The sequence below is a fragment of the Megascapheus bottae genome, chromosome 25, assembly GCF_031878675.1.
Source record: "Megascapheus bottae isolate mThoBot1 chromosome 25, mThoBot2.hap1, whole genome shotgun sequence".
In the NCBI taxonomy this organism is placed as follows: domain Eukaryota; kingdom Metazoa; phylum Chordata; class Mammalia; order Rodentia; family Geomyidae; genus Megascapheus; species Megascapheus bottae.
The window spans coordinates 869,434-894,593 of record NC_143533.1 but is presented as its reverse complement, the minus strand read 5'-3'; the positions used below and the strand labels follow the sequence as shown (position 1 = coordinate 894,593).

At 46.6% G+C, this 25,160-nt stretch overlaps 1 protein-coding gene and 1 non-coding gene across 3 annotated transcripts in view; one reads left to right on the top strand and one right to left on the bottom strand.

Moving 5' to 3' along the window:
- Eef2k (eukaryotic elongation factor 2 kinase) overlaps positions 1-16,014 on the bottom strand; it is a 57,922-nt gene extending 41,908 nt beyond the window's left edge. For both annotated transcript variants that reach the window (XM_090357827.1, XM_090357828.1), the window contains exon 1: positions 15,929-16,014. The gene's annotated coding sequence lies outside the window, so the exon portion shown is untranslated. The remainder of the gene's footprint in view (positions 1-15,928) is intronic.
- A 7,611-nt stretch (positions 16,015-23,625) lies between these two features.
- Trnal-uag (transfer RNA leucine (anticodon UAG)) lies at positions 23,626-23,707 on the top strand. The gene has a single exon. It is a non-coding gene; the product is annotated as a tRNA-Leu (tRNA).
- The last annotated feature ends 1,453 nt before the right edge of the window (positions 23,708-25,160 follow it).

Sequence of the window (25,160 nt, the reverse complement as noted above, 5' to 3'; positions counted from 1 at the left end):
CTTTTATTCTATTATCCTTTTTTTGTTGTTGTTGTTAATGCTCTGCCTATGAACAATTTGAAACTCCATGATCTTTGCTAAATTTGTTTCTTACCCTCTGGCCAAGACAGAGCCCCCAACCTGGAGCCAAGATTAAACAGATTTGATCCTACCTGCAACTCCAATCTCGAGGTCACCTGTTACCCACACTTCTGTGCCTGCTCTGTCCTGGTCAGTGCCTGGCTAGAGTCCCTGCTGACTGAGACAGCATGGTGGCCAGAGCTGCTAGTGGACTGGGCAGACATAGCATCTCTGGAGGGCAAGACAGTGCCAGGAAAAAGCTAGACACACAGCTTCACCTGCAGACCCTCAGCCCTTGCTCAGTGTTTTAACCACAGAAGCCTGGCTGTCAGAAGAAAAATCCTGGCTCTGCTACCTGGGACCTTACCAAATTAATCTACCTTGCAAACTCCTCCATTTATTTATTTATTTATCTATTTATCTGCCATTTGAGATTGGCTTGGACTCAGGCTTTGTGTTCTCCCTTAGCTTTTTTTTTTTTTTTTTTGCTAGTCCTAGGACTTGGACTCAGGGCCTGGACACTGTCCTGTCCTTGGACATTCCTCAAGGTTAGTGCTCTACCACTTGTGCCACAGCACCACTTCTGGCTTTTTCTGTGTGTGTGGTACTAAGGAATCAAACTTGGGTCTTCATAAATGCTAGGCAAGCACTCTATCAATAGGCCATGCTCCCAGCCTCTTGCTCAGCTTTTTCACTAACATCTGAGTCTGGAAACCCAGCCATCAGAATGTTTAAGTCCAGCATTTTTGTTTGTTTGTTTGTTTGTTTTTTTATAATGCAAGCCCTTGCATGGCAATCCAAATTTATTGAACTACTGATGCTAAGTTATACAAAATTGTACCACTTTAATTAAGGCTTTTTAGTTAACATTTGGCCACCTCAAAGTAGTTGTAACATTATGTTGGTCAGTTTAAATACTGTGGCTCCCTGTTGGATAGACACACAATCTTTATACCCAAACGTTAATGCATACAAAGCAACAAGGCATTGTTAAATAAAACAGCAATAATTACTGCAAATTAGGCCTTGTGACTAATTATACATGATTAAAATTACTTCCCACAGGGGCCAGGAGTTTGGCCTAGTGGTTAAAGTGCTTGCCTAGCATGCATGAAGACCCGGGTTTGATTCCTCGGTACCACATACATAGAAAAAAGCCAGAAGTGGTGCTGAGGCTCAAGTGGTAGAGCTCTAGCCTTGAGAAAGTCCAAGGCCAGTGTTCAGGCCCTGAGCTCAAGCCCAGGACTGGCAAAAAAAAAAAAATTACTTCCCACATTCATATCCACAGTACTCGTCCACCATTTAACATCTCAACCAAAACGTTACACATGGGAAACAATCACTAACAGGCAAAAATACTAAACCTGTATATTTGGTATTGCAAATACACTTATGCATGAGCAAGCAAGGGGTTCACAGTGAGAATCTACAGCTGCAGAAGCCTGAAAATGATTTACAAAAATTGTTAAATCAGGGGCCGGGAGTTTGGCCTAATGGTTAAAGTGCTTGCCTAGCATGCATGAAGACCCGGGTTCGATTCCTCGGTACCACATACATAGAAAAAAGCCAGAAGTGGTGCTGAGGCTCAAGTGGCAGAGCTCTAGCTTTGAGAAAGTCCAAGGACAGTGCTCAGGCCCTGAGCTCAAGCCCAGGACTGGCAAAAAAAAAAAAAAAAAATTGTTAAATCATTAAAAAATTATTTGAAAATATACACTTCTTGTTGTAGACCCCCACTGTATACACAACTATAAACATTTTTCCTTATGTAAACAAAAAAAGAAAAACACATCATAAGATTTGAAAGGTCTGGACATTTCCTTCCCAACAGATATTAAAGGCAACGTCTTTAATCTAATACATTATACTGAAAAGACTATTGAATTTTAAAGACAAGATCACTGTCTCCACAGGTTTTTGAAAAATTAAAAAAACTATATAGCTGTGTTAATCAAAGCGCTTATTTTGTACAATGATAATGACCTTCAATTTTTTTTTAAATTACAATAAGCTACAAGTATCAAAGAAGCAAAGTTATCTGGAGTAGTCTATATAAGAGCTCTTTGGACTTTCTTTTATTATGCTAAAATAGTGGTGCTTTTAGGATTTACATTATTGTACTCTCCAATACAAAGAATGGGGATGTGTTAAAGTATACAGTACACCATTTTCATACATGTACAACATTGGTGGATGAAGAATGTCTCTTAGCAGTAATACTGCTCTGGTTTTACCAGCAGCATACTGTAGGACTATTATATAAGTAAAAATCTCTCTTGTGATACTGGAAAGTGATTAGAATGTGCAAACTGATATAGTAGCTTTCATCTGCCTCTTAAAGGTACCACCACAGGAAAGCCCATTTAAGATGTTGGTAGGTTTAACAAAGTTGGAATGCTGGCACTGTTGAATTGGGCAACAGTTCTGGCTCAGAGCTACAATGCATTTATTATATTAAAGCAGATGACATGAAGACTTTTTGCGAGCCTTCCCAGGTACTGGAATTTTTCTGTTAATTTGCCACACTAGGTCATAAAAAATCTCATTAACATTTATTTTTGATTTTGCAGAAGATTCTAAGAACGCACAGTTGTTCCACTGTCTTACTAGATTTTGACCTTGTTCCTTTCCTACAACTCTTTCATCTTCCAAGTCACACTTATTACCAACCAGGATAATTGGAACATCATCAGTGTCTTTAACTCGAAGAATCTGCTCTCTCAGATCTTGTAAGTCATTAAATGTGGTAAGTCCAGCATTTTTTGCTGGCTCCTTTGGAAATGGAATCTTGTAGACTTTTCTGTCCCAAATGGCTTCAAACCTTGCTGTTCAGATCTGGGCCCCCTGAATAGCTAGGATTACAAATGTGTACCACAAGTGTCTTGGCTCCAACTCCATTTTACAGCTAAGTTACAGTGATTCCACAGCTAGTGCCCAGAGCTCTAAGGCAGAACCACAGCCCATGGCTATATCCTGACCCTGGGACCCCAAAGCTGCTGCAGATAAGCAGCTGTGACCTCGCCTGGCACTGAGCCTTGTACTCACACACTTGATGCATCCAGAATTGAGGGATCCTGGTAGCCCTGTAGTTTGTGAACTGTCTTAAGTCTGTTCCAAATGCAGCTGTAGTGGCTTGTCAAAGCTTCTTTCTTAGCACTGCACTAAGCACTTGGCCACTTGGAATAAAGAATACATTTCCCAAACTCCTTTGCAGCTCAGTGTGACCAAGCTCTGGCCAATAGGATATAAGCTGAAGGGCTGCATGCAACTTTTAAGGAAGAGCTCTTAAAGGGAGAGAGTGTGAGCTTCCCATTTCCTCCTTCCTTGTGGCTGGAAGGCAGGTGTGAGTGCTAGAGCTTGAGCAGATCTCTTGTAGGCCACAAGGTGCAAGCAAATTGCAGAGACATGAGACAGAGCACTGGTCTCTCACATCACAAGGCAACATTAATAATCGTGGGGACTTACATATAATATCCATAGTTTGATATCTATTTTTTTTTTTTTGCCAGTCCTGGGCTTGAGCTCAGGGCCTGAGCACTGTCCTTGGACTTTCTCAAGGCTAGAGCTCTACCACTTGAGCCTCAGCACCACTTCCAGCTTTTTTCTATGTATGTGGTACCGAGGAATCGAACCCAGGTCTTCATGCATGCTAGGCAAGCACTTTAACCACTAGGCCAAACTCCCGGTCCCCATAGTTTGATATCTAAATCTATAATCTTTTTTTCCCCTCGCTGATCCTATCTGGTCTGACAGCCCTTTCTCTCATATGCCATAAAATGTCATATCCTTTTATAATAAACTGCCTGGCCAAGGTCAGCCTGGGAAAGCTGTGGCCTCAATCCATGTCCTAAATTGCTCTCCCATTTGTAAAAGAAGACAGGGTTTGTGAGGGTACTCCACTCCTCTAGCCAGGCAAGGGACTGTGTGTGTGTGTGTGTGTGCTCTTATAATTCTTGTCATTTATAAAGGTGATGTATAAAGGGGTTACAGTTACATGTTAGGTAATGAGTATATTTCTTTTTGGACAATGTCACACCTTCTATCATTCTCTCCCAGTTTTTCCCTCCAGTCCTAGCACACAAGTTGAATAGTCTGGAGCTTGAACTCAGGGCCTGGGCACTGTCCTTAGATACTTTTTGCTCAAGGCTAGCACTATGCCTCTGGAGCCACAGCGCCACTTCTGGCTTTTTCTGAGTATGTGGTTCCAGGGAATTGAACCCAAGGTTTTGTGCATGCTAGGAGAGCAATCTACTACAAGGCCAAACTCCTAGCCCTGTCCTTCCATTTCCGTGCCCCCTTATCCACCCAAAGACAGGAAAATGAATAAGACAAAAAGAAAACAACAAAGAAAAAAACCTCCTGTTGCCATTTCCTGAAGTTCATTTCAATAAATATTATACGATCAGAGGCATATAAGCACTACACCTTTGCGTTCCACCCCTATGATATCCTCCTTTGGTCTCACTGTGTACGAATGCCTAAAGTCCTGTGTAATCTATCATGTCCCAGGGCATATTTTAGATCAGGCTTTTGCATATGAGAGAAAACATGTACCATTTCTCTCTCTGAGCTTGGCTACCTCATTTAACATTGTTATATGTCAATCCATTTCCCTGCTGGCAAGGGATTCTTTTTCTTTTTCTCCCTTTGGTAGGTTGTGGGACTTGAACTTGGTGTCTGGGTGCTGTCCCTGAACTCATTTTGCTCAACGTTAACAGTCTACCACTTTGAGCCACAGATCTACTTCTGTTAGCCCACAACCCAGCTCCTGACTCCTGCTCGGATTATCAGGCTTCCTGGAAATCTGCAACTCATTTAAGTCCAAAGACAGAGCTTACTCCAGTGCACAGAAAGCCTGAAAGGACCCTGTGCTTTCCCCTCAGGCCCAGACACACTCCATTGCCTCAAAGACAGGCAGTCAGAGACCCCAGCTCCAACCCTGCTCTGCCCCTTGTCCTCTGTGGCTTCAGCAGTCCTGAAGGACCTGACAGCAAGTGCCCACTCAGCTCTGCCACACACATACATACACACACACTGCCCCTTCCATAGTGATGGCACAAAACCAGTGCTGAGAAAGTGCAGCTGTCGTCAACATTTTTATCACGAGGCAGGCTGGCAGCCCAACCATCTGGTTAGTGGCCAAGCCAGCTTCTTCTCAGACAGCAGACTATTTGAGGCTCTAACCACTCTCTCAATCTTGCCAATCAGGGGTCCTCTGGCAGCCAGGGGAGCAGGAAGCTACACTTGCAAAAAGCTTGGGGCAGGCCTGAGGGTCAAGCCACAGTGACTGCTGGACTCCTGGGGCTGCCGGAGGAACGGGACTGCCTGCAGAAGCAGCTGTAATATCCCACCCAACCCCCATGCCAGGAGTTAGCAAGCCAGAGCAAATATGGCCCTCGCTGCCCCAGCCAGTGCACACATGGCAACACACAAGAGCATCTCTCAGCAGTGACACAGGAGACAGAGGTAATTACAGGGCACATCACGTGCTATTTTTTGGTGGGGGGAGGACACTAGTGATTAAACTCAGGACCTCAACTTTGCATGTCTCCTCAGTCCCTGTGCTTTTAGATTGTTCTTCAGATAGGATCTTACACTTTTTTTTTTTTTGCCAGTCCTGGGCTTAGACCAGGGCCTGAGCACTGTCCTTGGACTTTCTCAAGGCTAGAGCTCTACCACTTGAGCCACAGCACCACTTCTGGCTTTTTTCTATGTATGTGGTACCGAGGAATCGAACCTGGGTCTTTGTGCATTCTAGGCAAGCACTCTTTTACCACTAGGCTAAACTCCCGGCCCAGGATCTCACACTTTTGCCCAGTCCCATTCTGGACTGAGATTCTCCTACCTCGGCCTCTCAAGAATGGAGGATTACAGGTATGCCAACTATGTGCATTTTTCTTTTTCTTTTTTTTTTTTTTTGCCAGTCCTGGGCTTGAGCTCAGGGCCTGAGCACTGTCCTTGGACTTTCTCAAGGCTAGAGCTCTACCACTTGAGCCTCAGCACCACTGTTGGCTTTTTTCTATGTACATGGTACTGAGGAATCGAACCCAGGTCTTTGTGCACGCTAGGCAAGCCAAACTCCCGGCCCCTGCATGCTTTTACTCAGAAGAAAAAGAGGCTGCGAACCAGTGTTTTCACCCTAGCTACTTAGGAGGCTGAAATATGAGAATCACAGTTTAAGGCCAGAGCAGAAAAGTCTCTCCAAAATTCCTATCTCCAGAGGCCAGGTGTTTGGCCTAGTGGTGGAGTGTTGGCCTAGCTTGCACAAAGACCTGGATTTGATTCCTCAGTACCACATACATAGGAAAAGCCAGAAGTGGTGCTGTGGCTCAAGTGGTAGATCAAGTGGTGGGAGCCCATTAGTTCCTATCATTGCCAAGTACAAGGTGGCATCCAGTGTTTAGTGGCAGAGCTGTGAGGCCAGTCCCTCACGTGTGCTATTTGTCTATCTAATGTCTATAAAAATCATGTTGCTTTGAGGTTCAGAAGAGCCCAGGCCTCTTCTGCTTTCTTGTCATCCCTGCAGTGCAAAAGTCACACCTTTTTTCTATCTTATGCTGAAAAGAACATCTAACAGGCCTGGAAAGGTGGAGGAGGGGGGAAGGAGAAAGGAGACGACAGGGAGGCAGAAGTGGAGATTAGAGAAGCAAAGGCTAGACAGCCTATAAGCAGAAAAGATCAGAGTTCAAGTCCAGCCTGTACCATATAGAAAACTGTGCCTTAAAAAAAAAATAATAATACACAGGCCTGGAGTTTGGTCTAATGGTAGAGTGCTTGCCTAGCATGCACAAAGATTCCTCAGTAGCATATACATAGAAAAAAGCCAGAAGTGGTGCTATGGCTCAAGTCCAAGGACAGTGCTCAGACCCTGAGTTCAAGCCCCAAGACTGGCAAAAAAAAAAAAAAATACACCCAATATATTGACTTACAGTTCATGCTCTAAGAGCTGTCAGTGAGCTCTTCTGTTCAAGGCTAGTACTCTACCACTTTGAGTCACAGCTCCACTTCTGGTTTTCTGGTGGTTAGCTAGACATATGAATCTCATGGACTTTCCTGCCTGCGCTGGCTTTTTTTCTAGAGGTCAGTCCTGGGGCTTGAACTCAGGGCACGGGCACTATCTTTGAGCTTTCTCAAGACTAGTGCTCTACCACTTGAGCCATAGCACCATTTCTGGCTTCTTCAGTGTATGAGTTACCAAGGAATCAAACCCAGGGCTTCATGTATGCTAGGCAAGCACTCTACCACTAGGTCACACTCCTGGCCCCTGTGCTGGCTTTGAACTGTTATTCTCAGATCTTAGCCTCCTGAGTAGCTAAAATTATAGGTGCCACAGTGCCTGACATCCCTTAGTTTTTTTGCTCAAAGCTCTACCACTTAAGGCACAGTTTCACTTCTGAGTTTTGGGTGGTTAATTAGAAATAAGAGTCCCATGGACTTTCCTGCCCAGACTGGCTTTGAACTGTAATTCTCAGATCTCAGCATCCTGAGTAGCAAGAATTAGCCAGATTGTGTGTATGTGTGTGTGCATCCAATCCTGGGGCTTGAACTCAGGGCCTCCTGCTCACCCTTGTTTTCTTCACTCAAGGCTGGCACTCTACCACTTGAACCATGACTCCACTTCTGGCTTTTTGGTGGTCAATTGGAGATAAGAATTCCATGGACTTTTCTACTCAGGCTGGCTTTGAACCATGATCCTTAGATCTCAGACTCCTTAGTAACTAGGAATACAGGCATGAGTCACCAGCACCCAGCCAATCAATGTCTTTCTGCCCTACACTGTACATGTTTGCTGGTGTCAAACCTCATGTTGGTGTCTCACTACTGTCTACATTCCAATCTGCAGAGACATGGTCAAAGGTAAACACTTAAACTACTTTTTTTTTTTTTTTTTGCCAGTCCTGGGCTTGAGCTCAGGGCCTGAGCACTGTCCTTGGACTTTCTCAAGGCTAGAGCTGTACCACTTGAGCCTCAGCACCACTTCCGGCTTTTTTCTATGTATGTGGTACCAAGGAATCGAACCCTGGTCTTCGTGCATGCTAGGCAAGCACTTTAACCACTAGGCCAAACTCCCGGCGAACACTTAAACTATTAAGAGAAATAGTACTTCATGTCAGAACCCAGGTTTCCAGCCATCCTTGCCCGTCTGTTCTTTCCTCCCTGACATCTCAGGCTGCCTACCTCCAGGCCCAGGACCAGTCTTCAGGGCCAAGCTGGCCTCCTCTCCCTGGCTGCACTCTGTACCTCTCACCCCAACGCCTCTTTTCCCACTCAAGTGCAAACCTGTTTTGTAAGATTCACCTCCACTTCTGACTTCCTCCTAAAAGCCAGGGCTAGGACATTTCTTCCCCTATTAAAACAGCAGATAGACCAGGCGTGTAGTCTAGTGGTAGATTGCTCACCTAGCATGCACAAAGCCCTGGGTTCAATTCCTTGGTAGCACATACACAGAAAAAGGTGTAAGTGGTGCTGTGGCTGAACTGGCAGAGTATTAGACCTAAACAAACAAAGAAGTCCAATGACAGTGCCTAAGCCCAGAACTGGTAAGCAAAAAACAAAACAAAACAAACAGCAGTCAAGTCCAACCCAAGGGGTTGATCAAGCAACTGGTGCCTGACAGACAGCACTTTATTCCTACCAGGCTTTCTTCCCCTCCTTTCCTTTTCTTTCTTTTTTTTTTTTTTTGCCAGTCCTGGGGCTTGAACTCAGGGATTGAGCACTGTCCTTGGGTTTTCTCAAGGCTCTACCACTTGAGCCAGGGTCTTTGTGAATGCTAGGCAAGCATTCTACCACTAGGCCAAACTGTCCCCTACTCCTTTTTCTTTCTTTCTTTCTTTCTTTCTTTCTTTCTTTCTTTCTTTCTTGTGTGTGTGTGTGTGTGTGTGTGTGTGTGTGTAGAGGCATAGGGACTTGAACTCAAGGCATCATGCTCTCATTTGGCTTTTTTTTTTTGTCATCCGTCATGAGACTTGAACTCTGGGCCTGGACCCTGTCCCTGAGCTCTTCAGCTCAAGGCTACTTGCCCTACCACTTGAGCCACAGCACCACTTCTGGTTTTCTGGTGGTTAACTGGAGATAAGAGTCTCAAGGACTTCTGTGCCTAGGGTGGCTTTAAACTGTGATCCTCAGATCTCAGCCTCTTGAGTAGCTAGGATTATAGGCGTGAGTCACTGTGCCTGAATAGTCTCACTTAGCTTTTTTGCTCAAGACTGGCATTGTACCCATTAGAGTCACACCTCATTTACTGCTGGCTGGCTGGGGTCTCACAGACATTTCTGCCTAAGCTGGTTTTGAACTGGAATCCTCAGATCTCTGCCTCCTAGCTAGGATTACAGGCATGAGTGAGCTAAGGGCATATAGTTAAGGTGTTCAGTAAGTGTTTCTGTTGCACCCAGAGCAGTGTGAGTGGCAGGAAGAATCCTGACCCCTCTGGAAATACATACCTCCTAACCCTTGGAATCTATAAATATATGTGACCTTTTATGGCAAAAAGGACTTTGCAGAGGTGATTAATAGGAAAGCCATACTGGATTGACTGGCTATTACATCACAAAGAAAGGAGATGGCAGGACCTCAGGGAGAAGGGCCAAGAGAAGCCTGGCCTTAGTCACAGGAGACACGGAGCTGGCAGGGAGGGCGTTAGCTCAGTGGTAGAACCCTTGCTGGACATGCACAAAGCCCTGAGTTCATCCCCAGTGCCAGATCCAACAGCCAAACCAAACCAAACCAGGATGGTTTGAAAATGCCATACTGCAGCGGTGAGGAAATAGGAGGCCACGAGCCAAGGACTGCCAGTGGCAACTAGGAGTGAGAAAAGGCAAGGGAATAGGCTGACTGTGGCAGATCATACCTGGAATCCCAGTTACTGAGGAGGCGGAAACAAGGAGGATCAAGATTTGAGGCCAGCTAGGGAAGAAAAAAGCGGTGAAACTCCCCCATCTGAATCAGTAAGCTGGCATTGATGGCATGCATGTATCATCCCACTTATGCAGAGGGCACTAAATGGGAAGAAGCCAGCCCAGACTGGCCCAACAAAGTCTCAGGATTATATCAAAGAAATCATTAAGGCACAAAGATCTGTGGACATTAATCAAATGGTAGAGTACATACCTAGCAAGGGTGAAGAGCTGAGTCCAAATCCCAGTTCACCACACACACACACACACACACACACACACACACACACACACACTTCACAAGAGCATGTCAAAAGGAACACAGCCCCACCTGACATTTTGATTTTAGAACTTCTGCCCCCAGAATCGTAACACAGTATCTCTGTGCTGTCTTAATCTACTTTATTCTATCAAATTTGCCCCGCCCCAGCCTCAAGTGGCTCAAGTTTATAATCCTATAATCCTGGCTGCACAGTAGGTTTCCATCTAAGGAGAAGCAATTCAAAGTCAGCCCAAATCTGAGGAATGCTTACCACCAAGTAACCAGTACAAAAAAACAGAACTGGAAGTATGGCAAAAAGGGTAGGGTATGAGCCTTGAGCCAAGTTCAAGCCCCAGTATGGACAACCAAAAACAACAACAACAAACAAAACGAATGCAACCTGTCCTAAATGGATCTTAACTGGTGGCAATTTTGGTACCTCAAAAGGCACACCTGTAATTCTAGCTACTCAGGAGGCTGAGATCTGAGAATCAAAGTTCCAAGCCTAGGTAGAAAAGTCCATGAGATTCTCAACTCCAGTTAACCACCAAAAAGTGGAGCTGTGACTCAAGTGTCAGAGTGTTAGCTTTGAGGAAAAGAAGATCAAGGTCATCAAGGTTAGCACGTAGGCCTTGAGTTCAAGCCCTGGGACTCACACACACACACACACACACACACACACACACACGCCTTCATACTGTCAAAATAGATAAAATAAAATGAAAGCACACGGAATCACACTACAATGAAGAATTATCACATTTATGGAATGGTGCACAGCAGAAGGCTGGTAGCTCTTCTCAGTGGAATGTTACAGTGCTTCCATTAGCCTCCCTTCTCTCCTCTCCTCCTTAAAAACCAATCTTCATGGACTGGGAGTTTGGCCTAGTGGTAGAGTGCTTGCCTAGGATGCATGAGGACCCGGGTTCGATTCCTCGGTACCACATACAAAGAAAAAAGCCGGAAGTGGTGCTGTGGCTCATGTGGTAGAGCTCTAGCCTTGAAAAAGTCCAGGACGTGACAGTGTTCAGGCCCTGAGTCAAGCCCAGGACTGGCAAAAAAAAAAAACAAAACAAAAAAACCAATCTTCACCCCTCACACAGAAACAGGGCAAATAGCAACCTGCTATGGAAACCCCACAATAGAGTCAACAGCGGCTCTGCTGAAACTCACAGAAATGTTACTGGCCATACTTGATTTACAGAATATTGTTTTAGAAATTAGAAAATTGTGCTACAGAAAACAAAGCAGAAAGGAGTGTAGTTAGGAGTTTCACTTAGCAAAATATACTTCAAATATTAATTTTTTTTCCCTCAAAATTAAATCTGCCAAGTTGGGTGCTTGGTGGCTCATGGTCTAGAGGAGACTCCAGCTCCAAAATAAATAACCAGAAAAAAAGCTGGGTTAGAGGCATGGCTCAAGTGGTAAAGAGTCCCAGCTGAACAAGCAAGCTGAGTGAGCATGAGGCCCCTGAGTTCAAATTGAAGTGCTGGTAACCAGCCAGTCTGAGATTTTTTTATAGTACCATCATGGTTTTCTTTGGCTTCTTGGCTTCGTTTAATACATTGGTAAATAGAAAGAACAAAATGAAATTGTAAGCCAGGCTAAGTGGCTCATACCTGTAATCCTAGCTACTCAGGAAGCCGAGATCTGAGGACTGAGGTTCAAAGCCAGCCTGGGCACAAAAGGACCTGAGACTCTTATCTCCAATTAACCCCTAGAAAACCAGAAGTAGCACTGAGGCTCAAGGGATAGGGTCATAGCCTTGAGATGAAGAGCTCAGGGATAGCGCCCAGGCCCAGAGTCCAAGCCCCATGACCACCACCAACAACAAAAGGAAATTGTAAAAGGAAAAAAAAAATTGTACAAGATACAAAGTTCAAAAAGCTCTTGAAGTATCTATATTATTACCAAGAAATGGCCTATATGTTTATAGATCTGCATATTTTACCTATATTTGGAATTTTTATTCATGTATACTCTGTATACATTCTTCCTAGAACTCAATAACTAATGATAGTCTTTTCTGGATGAAACACTCCCTATTTTAGAAATATAACATGTGCTGGTGGTTCATGCCTGTTGTCCTCGCTACTCAGCAGGTTGAGATCTGAGGATCCTAGTTCAAAGGCAGCCCAGACACAAAGTCCATAAGACATTTATCTCCAATTAACCCACTAGAAAACCACAAGTGGCGCTGTGGTTCAAAGTGTAAAGTGCTAGCCTTGAGTGAAAAAGCTCAGCAACAGGACTCAGGCCCCATGACTGACAAAAAAAAACCAAAACCAAAACCCTAACTTTTAGTCCTCTGCTGGACACTGTCCATGCGTCCCCTAGACACAGTATCCTCCAGTAGGTGAGACCCTCCTTCACACTGCACTGTCTTTGCACATCTCTCAGTGGCCAGGCCACGTGTGCATGTCAAACAAGGGTCCACATCTAATGTCTCTTCTAGTCCCAACCCAGAATGCAACACACACCCCATGCGAGACATCACATGAATGAATGAATGAATGAATGAAGAAAAGCTCAGAGACTAGGCATGGAGGAGGAGAGTAAAAAGACTTCTGGGTCACCAGCAGAGGTTCCGGCTGAGACACTAAGTGGAAATACCAAAACCTAGACCATGGAGAATGTTGACAGCACCACATCCAAGATCAGGCCATCTAAGACCTTTATGATAAACAGATCTGAGTTCAAGTTCCAGCTCGTCCACAATAGCTAAGCAATTCTGGGCAAATTATCTCACCTCTCTGAACCTCAACCATCTCCTCTGTAAAATTCTTTCATTCAACAGGGGAGAGCAGAGCAAGCATGGTGGAAAAAGACTTGAAGTTGGAAAGTTGGCTAGGAAAAGCCACCGTGGCACACACAGTCAACAGTCTACCATGAATACGTGACGTGATCCTCTGTTCCCAAATACACTTCCCTACATCCTCTACATCTTGGCTCAGCTATGTGACCCAATATATTTTGGCCAATGGAGTTGCACCAAAAATGATGGTTCCATTAAGAGCTGGCGGCTCATACCAATCATCCTAGTTCATACTCATGAGGCTGAGATCTTAGGATGGAAGGGGTTCGAAGCCAGTCCAGGTAGGAAAGTCTACGTGCTTCTTATCTCTATAACGACCAAAGAGTGGAGATGTGTGAGAGCACTAGAGCCCTGAGTGAAAAGCTAAGGGATACCACCCAGGCTCTGAGTTCAAGCCTCAGGACAAGAAAAAGGAGGAGGGTCGGGAGTGAAACCTAGTGATAGAATGCTTGCCTAGCATACATGAAGCCCCAGGTTCAATTCCTTGGTACCGTACACACAAAAGAGTCAGAACTGGTGCTGTGGCTTAAGTTGTAGAGCACAAGCTTGGAGAAAGCCCAAGGACAGAGCCTAGGCCCTTGAGTTCAAGCCCTAGCTACTGGCAGAGAGAGGGAAAAGAAAAAGGAGAAGGGGAGAAAGGAGGGGAGGGGAAGAGGAGAGGTCCAGCTCTAAAGGCCCTGGTCAGCTGGCCTCCCCTGTGGTCATGCCCAGAGCAGATTCACCCCTGCCTAGCTCCTCAGAGCCCTCTAGAGATGGAATCTCTGTCCTGGGTTTCCACTCAGCATCCCACTCCTCTGTCTGGCACCTATCCAAGGCTGCCCTCCCTTCTGTCTCCTGCCCAGTTCATCTCCTCTTCCATCAGGCCTCAGCTGAGAGGCTATCTCCTCCAGGAAGCCTCCTGTGAGTCCCAGGCAGCAGGTACTATGCATTTCATTGTACAGATAGGGAACCTGAGGAATGGAGAGGTTTTGTGATTTGCTCCATATCGAATATATAAAAAGTAGGTGAGTTGGGTTTAAAACTAGCCCAACCAAATCCTGGGCTTTTCATGTGATCACTTCCTGAACCAATGGTTCTAAAAGCCTAAAATCACAGTCCAGGAACCCCAGGAGAACCACCAGCAGCTTACTGTTGGGCCTCTGGGGGTTGTCAGGGCAACTGAAGTTCTATCACTCCCTCTTCTGATAAATGACACAATGCTGATTGAGCCTGCTCAGTTGCACCTGCATGATGTTGACTGACTCAGTCCCCACAAGCTAAAAATGTTTTTCTTCACCTGCCTATAAAAACCCCAGCTTGCTTAGGTTCTGGAGCAACCTCTCTGGTCTTGACCATGGAGATCTGCCCGGGAACCTACTTTAATGAACTTTCCTTTGCCTCCACTTACCCTCATGTTTCTCCTCTTTCTCGAACCCTTACACTTATCTGAAATTAGTTAGAAATGCAAATTCCCAAGCCAGACACTGGTGACTAACTTCCTGTAATCTTAGCTAGTCAAGAGGCTGAAGTCTGAGGATGGTGATTGGAAAGCCAGCCTCAGTCTCAAACCTGAGATTCTTATCTCCGATAAACCAGCAAAAAGCTGGAAGTGAAGCTATAGCTCAAGTGGTAGAACACCAGCCCTAAGAGAAAAAGCCAAAGGAGAGTGTGAGGATAAGCCTGTGTTCAAATCCCAGTACAAGAAACAAAGAAAGAGGGAGGAAGAATGGAAGGCAGAGAAAGCAATGCAAATCCCCAGAGTGTAGAATGAAACTGTAGAGTGGGCCAGCAATGCAGAGAGAGGTTTGCTGAGCCTCTAGACATTGTCTTGCCTTTTAGCCCCCTAATGGCAGCTACTTCCTGTGGCCGGTCAGGTCTAGGAACGGTACTACTAGTAGAAGGAGCCCTTTGAATCTCTGCGACTTGCAGTCTGGGACAATGGGGGCCTGGAGGCCAGAGCTAGTGCCTTATGTTAATGACTGACCTTTCCCGATTCTTTCTGTGAACTTGGCCCTGGCTGCAGGCCTTTTCAACTCTTCGACCCCCAACCCTCCCACCTCCCAGTTGTGGATGCTGTCTCCTTCACTCCAGCTGCATCCTGCAAAATAGTCCCCCTTTCAACAAAACCTCAGTTGTGTTGTTCGGTGCCAGCCTCCCGCGCTGTCCCTGAAGCTCTGTCATTCAAGGCTATAGTGCTCGGAGCCTCATCTCCACGTTACGGATTGGAGTGCGGGGTCATCGGAGGTGAGGGTGTCCATCAAGAGCTTTCTCCCTACCAGGCTGGCCTCCAACTGCCATCCTCCGATCTCAGCCTCCCGAGTGGCTGGCGTTACAGATGTCATTGCACTAACGCCCAGCTAAAACCAGCCCCTTGTCGTTTGCCTCTGGAGCTGATCTTGAAACTTTTTCCGCCTCAGGGACAAGAACTGGGCCAAACTCACCCGAGTCTTCAACACAGACCAATAAAGCAGCCCAGGAGTAGCGGAGGGGGTGAGGAAACCTGTGTCCGTCTGTCCTGTGTCCTCCACCGCCACTCCCCGAGTCCTGGCAGTCGGCTGCCAGCCCTGCCCAGCACGAGACCAAAACTTCTCCAGGGTTTGCGACCCGATGCAGGAGAAGCAGCAGAAAAACACACCCCGTGGCGGGGTGCGACAGCCCCAGGCCCTGAGTCCGGGGCTTCCACGGAGTTGGTTTTGCGCCATTCTTTCCAGCGGACCGGCCCGGACCGCGAGGGGAACCAGGGGGCGGGGGGACCCCGGGCTCCTCCACCGCGCCCCCGAAGCCCGGGGCACAGCCGCGGGGAGCCGCCTCCTCCAGGGAGCCTTCCCGGCGGGCGCGGTCCCGCCCGGACGCACGTGTCCCGGAGCCCCGAGGACCCCCGGGGGGCGGGGTCCCCGCGCAGGCCTCCCCGGCAGCACCTACCTCCCGATCCGCAGGCCCCGAGGTCCAGGGTGGAGCACCGGCTGGCCGGCCCGGGCGTGGCGCGGGACGGGTGGGCGGACGGGCGGGTGCGGTGCTGCGGCTGAGCCTGAGGCGACAGCCGGGCCAGGCGGCACCCTGAGGAGCGGCGGCCGCGCCGGGGCGGAGCGGAGTGCGGCGGGGGCGGGGCTGCGGCGAGGCCCGGGCGGGGGGGGGCGGGGGGGGGGGGAGGGAGCGCGCGGCCTCGTGGACGCCCCCTGGTGGCCACCGCTGGAGCCGCAGCGCGGAGACCCTGATGTCCGGGGGGGGGGGGGGGGGACTGGTGCACATGCGCACACACACCTCTCCGCCCCCTCCCCTCCACCGCCAGGCTCTGGAACGCCACCTGTTGAACGCATGCGCCCTTGCGTGGAAGTTCCTACACAGAATTGTAAGATGTTCTCATCAGAAACTCCGCTTTTACTAATGAGGGCCTTGCAGATACTGAGACTCACAGAGCAACTGTCGTTCTACCGGCCGTGATTTAGTATTTCCTCCCTTTGCTCTTTGAATGGCATCTTCTCTCCAATCCTTGATGTCAAGATTCTATGCTGTAATTTTTTTCCTTTTTTTTGCCAGTCCTGGGGCTTGACCACCTCAGGGCCTGCGCACTGGCCTTAGGTTTTTCTAGAGCTCTACCACTGGAGCCTCAGCACCACTTCCAGCTTTTCTATGTATGTGGTACTGAGGAATCGAACCCGGGTCTTCGTGCATGCTAGGCAAGCACTCTACCACGAGGCCAAACTCCCGGCCTGTGGAAATACATTTTTTAAAATTTTATTTATGTGGCACTGAGAAATCAAACTCAGGGCCTCGTGCACGCTAGGCAAGCACTCTACCACTACGCCACATTCCCAACTGGAAATACATTTTTTAAGTAAACTTAAAAAAAAAATGGGGGAGACATGACACTTGAAAATATAATGTAAAAATCCATGTTAATAAATTCTTTAATTTAAAAAAGTTTTTAAAAAATTGGGGGAGGAGCCAGGCCGTGTGGCTCACGCCTGTAATCCTAGCTACTCAGGAGGCTGAGATCTGAGGGTTGCCTTGCAAAGCCAGCCCAGGCACTAAATTCCTCTGTGAGACTCTAATCTCCAATTAACCTCTAGAGAAACCAGAAGTGGGGCTGTAGCTCCAGGGATAGCCTTGAGCTAAAGAGCTCAGGGACAGCTCCCTGGCCCAGAGTCCAAGCCCCCGCAACTGACAAAAAAAAGAAAGAAAAAATTAGGGGGGCCTTGAGTTTGGCCCCAAATTGCCAAGTTTGATTCCTTGGTACCACATATATAGAGAAAGCTGAAAGTGGTGCTGTGGCTCAAGTGGTAGAGTTCTAGCCTTGAGAAAGACCAAGGACAGCGCTCAGGTCCTAAGTTCAAGCCCAGGACTGGCAAAAAAAGATTTTTTTCCCCCACAAGCACTGTCTTGTCTTAGACAAGATGTTTTATTCCAAATTCTGAACCCAGGCCTATCTAGCACATAGGATTTAATGAATACCTGAGGGACAAATGGGTACATATAGAAAGGTATGAAGAAGAAAAAAATACATAATAACTATGTTATTATATTGTTTCAGATACTTTTGTAATGGAAAATTAAAAAGTTCACACCTACCAAAATCCTAGCTACTCAGAAAGAAGATGAGAGCTGAGGATCACAGAAGCCAGCTTGAGCAGGAGAGTTTATGAGACTCTTATCTTCAATTAACTAGCAAAAATAAAAGCCTAAAGTGGAACTGTGGCTCAAGTGTACCAGTTTTGAAGGAAAAAGGCAAAAGGAAAGAAGGAAGGAGGAAGGAAGGAAGGAAAGAAAGAAAGAAAGAAGAAAAAAAGGACTAGGGCATGAGTTCAAGGAGTAATATTGGCACATTAAAAAAAATGTTCAAAAACAGGCACCAGTGGCTCAAGCCTATAATCCTTGCTACTCAGGAGGCTGAAATCTAGAGGATGGAGGTTTGAGGCCAGGCTTTACAGAAAAGTTGACTAGATTCTATCCCCAGATAACTGGTAAAAAGCCAAGCTGATGACGTGGCTCAAGAGATAAGGTGACAGCTGTGAGCAATCAAGCTAAGGAAGAGCACAAAGCCCTAAGTTCAAACCCCAGTACCAAAAGAACCTTCTTTGACACAAATAGTCTTGCATTCCTTCAGTGGGTACTGCTTTGGGCCCAGTGGGGATGGGTGAAGGAGTTCTCTCATAGAGTGGAGGTTATACCAAGTTCTTTGTGGAGGAAGGTTCTAGACAAACAGATGGCAAGTGCATAGCTCTATCTGAATCTGGGTCTGCACTTTGTGCTTTTTTTCTTCCTCTTATCACTCAAATGTAAACATTTTTCTTTGGCAGGAACCATCTGCCATTTTCTCTCTTTCTTCCTTTCTTTCTTCCTCTCTCCCTTTCCTCCTTTTTTCCCTCCCTTCCTTCCTTCCTTCCTTCCTTCCTTCCTTCCTTCCTTCCTTCCTTCCTTCCTTCCTTCCTTCCTTCCCTCTTTCCTTCCTTCCTTGTGCTGGCCCTGAGGCTGAACTCAGGCCTCGACACTGTCTCTGAGCTTTTCTGCTGAAGACTTTACCTCTTAAGCCACAACTCCACTGCTGGCTTTTTACTTGTTAATTGGAGATAAGAGTCTCACAGACTTTCCTTCCCTGGACTGGCTTCAAACCTGAGATCCTCGCCTCCTGAGTAGTTAGGATTACAGGCATGAGCCACTGGCACCCTGCCTGCCTACCTGTCATTTCAGCATGCCTGCTTTGGTATAGCCTTGGGGGAACTCATAAGAGTTGACAATGACAGGGCAATTTGCTTTGTGCTAGGGACTGATAATTACTTCCCAGACTGTTGAGTTTGGAATATGATTTTAGTGTGTTTCCCAAAGCTTTGTATGCTGAAATTCAAAACCCATTAGCAAGTATTGTGGGCGAGGGTGTAATCTAGGGATAAAGCTTAGACAGGAGGCTTGCAGCAGGTGACTGGAAGCAGAGAGATCATGGCGGGAGGAGGGGTTGGCATGACTGCCTTGATGAGAAAAATAAGAACAGAAGTGACACCATGCTGTGATTTTCTGCACATCTTGGGAATCTTCTAGCAAGAAACCCAGTACCAGACGCAGCCTTGACCCTGTACCCCCAGATGGTGATGTAAACTAAACTTCCTTTCTTTAAAAATCTTCCCAGTCTGGGACTGGGAACATGGCCTAATAGTAGAGTGCTTGCCTAGCATGCGAGAAGCTCTAGGTTCGATTCCACACTACCACATACACAGAAAAGGCCATAAGTGGTGCTGTGGCTTAAGTTGTAGAGCACTAGTTTTGAGAAACCCAAGGATGGTTCTCAGTCTCTGAGTTCAAGCCCCAGGGCTGGCAAAAAAAGAAGAAATCTACCCAGTCTGTGGTATGGCATTCTTGTTATGGACAAGAAATATTGTTTTCTTTTCTTTAATTATTTTTTAGTTTTTGTGCAGGTCCTGGGACTTGAACTCAGAGCTTGGGTGCTGTCCCTGAACTTTGCACTTGAGTCATAGCTCCTCTTTTGGCTTCTTTGGTACTGAATTGGAGATAAGAGTCTCACAGATTTTCTTACCTGGGTTGGCTTCAAACCTTGATCCTCAGATCTCTTGAGTACCTAGGATTTGAAGTGTAAGTAACCAGTACTGGCAAGTTTTGCATTCTTTCTTTCCTCCTCCTCCTCCTCCTCCTCCTCCTCCTCCTCCTCCTCCTCCTCCTCCTCCTCCTCCTCTTCTCCTCCTCCTCCTCTTCCTCCTCCTTCTTTGCCAGTGCTAGGGCTTGAACTCAGGGCTTGAGTTTTTCTCCAGGCTAGCTCTTTATCACTTGAGTCACAGCACCACTTCCGGCTTTTTTCTGTGGATGTGATACCAAGGAGTTGAACCCAGGGCTTTGTGCATGCTACTCAACCACTCTTGGCCACACTCTCAGCCCCAAGTTTTGCATTCTTCTTGGTGGCTCACACCTTTAATCCTGGCTACTCAGGAGGCTAAGGGATCATAGTTTAAAGCCAGCCAGACAGGAAAGTCCTTGAGACTTTTTTCCCAGCCCCATCCTTGAGACTCTTATCTCCAATGAACCATCAAAAAGCTGGAGGTGAAACAGTGGCTCAAAGCTATAGAGCACTAACCTTTAGTGAAAGAGCTCAGGAATGGAAGCGGTGTGGTGGCTCAAGTGCGAGAGCACTAGGGGAAAAAATCAATTTGTCAAATGGTAATCCCTTTGTACAACTACTTAAACACAAAATAATAATAATCGCAATACCAACAGTTTCCTTTATTCCAAAAGTTGAATGGAGAACTACAAGGTGGATGATGTGCTTTTCTCTCTTTCTTTGCGTTTTCAACAAGGACAACAGATCACTTTTGCAAAAATTATTTTTAAATGTCACGTAGAAACACACACACACACACACACACACACACACACACACACACACAAAGCAAAAGCATCCAGTTGCTCCAATGTCTGTGTCTCTGCCCACTTGCTAGGCTGTGGCTGGCCTTGGAATGTGATCTGTTCTTGCTGCATCTTGGAAACAAATACATAAATCATCAGAAGAGCGGTCAACAGGCCAAAGGGGGAGGCTGAGCAGAGCAGCAAATAAAGAGTTTCCCAACAAACCATGGACGGTGGAAACAGCATTTGTCCAGAGGTTCTGAGCAGCTCTTCCAGAAACAGCCCCTCACCAGCCAGCTTGCTTTCTGTCCATGGGGTCTAGTAGAAGAAGTATATGCTGGAGGGAGGCAGAGGAAAAGGAGAGGGGGAAGGAAAGGAGAAAGGGAAAGGAGGTAAAGGGGAGTGGGGGAGATGGAGAATGAATATGGGATTGGTGGGCTTGTTTTCAAGCCAGCCTGAGCAGGAAAGTCTGTGAAACTTTTTTGTTGATGTTGTTTTTTTAATTTGCTGGTCCATTGTGGGGCTTGAACCCTGGGCCTTGGCTCTGTCCCTGAGCTCTTCGGCTCAAGGCTACCATCCTACCCCTTGAGTCACAGCGCTACTTCCCATTTTCTGGTGATTGAGTGGAGATAAGAGTCTCACAGGCTTTTGTGCCGGGCTGAAGCCCTGGCTGGTACCCCAGCAGGCTTTAAATTGGGATCCTCAGATCTCAGCTTCCTGAGTAGCTAGGATTACAGGCGTGAGCCACAGAAACCCGACAAGTCTGGGAAGCTCTAGTTAACCACCAAAGCAAGCAGTGAAGTTATGACTCAAGTGATAGAGTACAGGCTTTGAGCCTAAAAGCTCAGAAGCAGTGCCCAGATCTTGAGTTCAAGCCCCAGTATCAACACACACACACACACACACACACACACACACACACACACACACACACACACACAATCTACTGGAAAATGCTTTGTGTGACTGTGAGCTGGTGATCTACAGAAAACTCTGTCACCTTCCTCTGCTTCCTGTCCCCACAAGAGTGACCTTCCAGATGGGCAGAAGCCAGTCTCGCGATGTCTGGACACATAAGTCGGGTGACACTTAGGTGTAGGCGGGAACACTGCTGCACACTTTATACCATCGCAATCTGAACCAAGAAAGGGAAACTGAAAGGTTGGTCTGTATCTCTCTGGTAGCATAACATGCTTAGCATGTATGAGGTTCTGGCTTTGAGTCCCAGCACCAGAAAAAGAAGCAAAACGAGCTGAATCCTGGCAGTTCATGCCTGTAATCCTAACTGCTCAAGAGGGTAAGATCTGAGGATTGTAGTTCAAAGCCAGCCTGGGCAAGAAAGTCCTCCATGAGACTTTATCTCTAATCAACAACAGTAAAAGCACCAGAAAAAGCCAAGGGAGCATAGAGGTCTCAGTACCAGCATCAAAAGAACAAAAATAGTGGACTGGGTGCCAGTGGCTCACACCGGTAATCCCAGCAACTCAGAAGGCTGAGATCTGAGGATCACAGTTCAAAGCCAGCTTAGGCAAGAAAATCTGTGAGTCTTTTCTCCAATTAACCATCAGAAGAAAACCAGAAAGTGGCGCTGTGGCTCCCAGTGGTAAAGAGTTATACTTGAGCAAAATAGCTCAGGAACAGTGCCTAAGCTCTAAGTTCAAGCCCTGTAACTGACAAAAATTGTCTAAAGAAGTCACTTTTCCTACAATGTGTGTGTGTGTGTGTGTGTGTGCACACCCATGCACATGCACATATGCTAATTACGGGACTTGAACTCAGGGCCTGGGTGCAGTCCTGAGTTGCTTCTTCATTCCTCTTCCTCTCCTCCTCCTCCTCCTCCTCCTCCTCCTCCTCCTCCTCCTCTTTCTCCTCCTTCTTCTTCTTCACCAGTCCTGGGGCTTCAACTCAGGGCCTGAGTACTGTCCTTGCTCTTGTTCCTCAAGGCTAGTACTCTGCCACTTGAGTCACGGCATCACTCCTGGCTTTTCTAGGTATGTGGTACTGAGGAATCAAACCCCAGTCTTCATGCATTCTAGGCAAGCACTCTATCACTAGGCTAAACTCCCAGTCCCCACCTGAATTTCATTCCAGCTGTAAAGTTCCTTTTGCCACCTACTTACGTGTTCTTCTGCCAGAATGTCCTTCAGTTTCAACTATTCACTATCCTTACAACCCTGGAAGCTGGCTTTCTTATTGATGCAAAGAAATATACAACCACGGGAAAATTAAGCGGGGGAGAAAACAACAACAACAACAACAACCCAAAAACCTAGGATGATTTGAAACTGCTATGGAAAGAAGACTTGAACTTGCTCAAAGGAGAGTTGCATTTTAGCTACCAATGTTTGCTTTGTTTTGGGAATGGAATCCAGGGCCTTGTACTTGTTAGGAAAGTGCTCTACCACTGAACTAGTTCCATTCTTTATTAAAAACAAACAAACAAACCCCAAAACTATTTTTTAATTATCTTTACCTAGCCCCCATTTTAAAATTTAAAATAGTTGAGGTAGAGCAGGGATAGGAGGGAAAAACCAGGTGGGGGAAGTGAAGGAAAGGATAATATTGTCCAAAAAAAAAAAATGTACTCATTACCTGACTTACAGTATGGCAATCCCTCTGTACAACACATTAATAGTAACAATAAAATTATATTTAAAGAAAAGATTTCAGGCAGATCTGAGAGATGTTAACAATTCTGCAAAGTGGGTAATGAAGGGTTCATAGGCGGGGCTCTAATTCGTTGCATTTTTCTAAAAATGTCTTGAAACATCACAAAAATAATCGGGTGGCTGGTAACGTTTGGCTATGGCTGGACAACTGGGACGAATTGGTCAGGGTAATATAGGTTTGGCATTTATGACTGAGGGGTCTTCCACCTGCCAAGAAAGAAGTGGAAGGGTCACAGGCTGGATTCAATGCAAACCCGCCCCACCCCGGGCCTGGAGACAGAGGCGGCGCAGCACTGCCACCTGGTGGTCGCAAGCAACATCTCGGAGGAAAAGCAAAAGAAAAAAAAAATCACTCACGCGAGGAGGATATCAGTATTTAGCATTTTAGGAAATTATTCTTTCTTTTTTTTTAGTAGTTCATCCCTACCGTACTTGCTGCTGTCGGCTACGAGACCATGATGACTTATTTTTAAAAGTTGGGGCCGAGCCTAAGCGAGACATCGACCCCACACTGAGCATGCGCAAACCTCCGAGGGCGGAGCCTGCAGAGCGGTCTGCGTCGTCACACTAACATGACCGAGGAGGAGAGCACCGCAAGCGGGCGGTAGCGTGGCCGAGTGGTCTAAGGCGCTGGATTTAGGCTCCAGTCATTTCGATGGCGTGGGTTCGAATCCCACCGCTGCCACACCCGTACGGTTGCTTTTTATTCCATTTCTTCCTTCACTACCCCCAACCCTTTTCCTCCGGAGAAATTTTATTCTTTAAAATAAAGGAGGAGAGAACGAAACTAGTTCAAGCCTTCACTCTCTAGTCCAGTACACACCTCTCCCACCAATTTCATTCTCTTCAAACAGAATAAGGCAAAAACAAAACCATGATCTGAGGGCAGGGATGGGGGAGACTGATAGAAGGGGTGATATCAGTCGGGTTGCATTTTTTTATAAGCTGATTTGCTGAATGGTTACCCCTTTCTACTAAAAGATCATAAAAGCATACTCAAAAAAACCCCAAAACGACAACATCTGCTCCTATTTCCCCCCAAGGGATCTTATCTGGAACACACCTCAGAAGTTGTCTAGGTCTTACTGCTTCTAGGTCTGAGGCTATGGAAACTAGGTGCCCTTACCTCCACTGGCCAAAGACAGGAACGGCTGACTGTAATTGTGCCTTGATTTTGGGAGGGGCTGGGGCTGGCCCAGAGCAATTGGGGGCTCTGCCAGATACCCAGAAACCTCTGTGCCTGTCAAGGGGTTGGGCAGGTGGAGAGGACACCACATGGGAAGGCAACCTCGAGGTGTCAGTGCCAGCTTCCTACATGGTCTTCAGCCTTGCTTCAGGAGCCCTTGTTTATTCATCCATTAGTGAGCAAGGAAAACATGCAAACACATGTACAGACGTTTTTATTTATTATATTTTTCTTTCTTATTTTTTTTTCTTTTCTTTCCCTCCCTCCCTTTTTTTTTTCTTACCTTCTTTCTTTCCTTCCTTCTTTCTTTTGTGCCAGTTCTGGGACCTGAACCCAGCGCCAGGGCATCCACCCTTAGTTTTTTCCTAGTCAAGGCTGGCACTCTACCACTTGATCCTGAATAGCTAGAATTACAAGCGTGAGCCAGCAGTGCCTGGTTTAATTTCATTATTAATTACACCCCTGAGGAGTGTTCAGCAGGAAACTTGCTAAATCTGGATCAGAAGAGGTTCAGGAAGTGACATTTAGCAGGCCTCGATTCTGAATACCAGACCACAGAAGGGAACAGCGAGGCCTGGTGCTGTGGAGGTAATTCAGGAATGCCAGCAGAATGGACCAACGGCAAGAAATGAAGCTGAAATCATGTGTCTGGGACCCATGCTACTCAGGAGTCTGTGATCTGAGTATCACAGTTCAAAGCCAGCCTGGAGCACAAAAGCCAAGTAAGGAAGCCCTGAGTTTCAAGCTTTAGCACTGCCTCTTCCCCCAAGTCATATAATCATCTGGCTGGAGTGGTTTTTCAACATGAAGACCCTCGCATGGCACTGTGAGATGATTCACCCCGCCCTCAGGGGGTCCAGAGAATTCCTTTGGATTTCCAGCTCCTTGTCTCCCCAAATGGAGCTTAGCCCTGGCTCATGCCAAGACAGTTCTGCTCGCTCCTGGTGGCTCT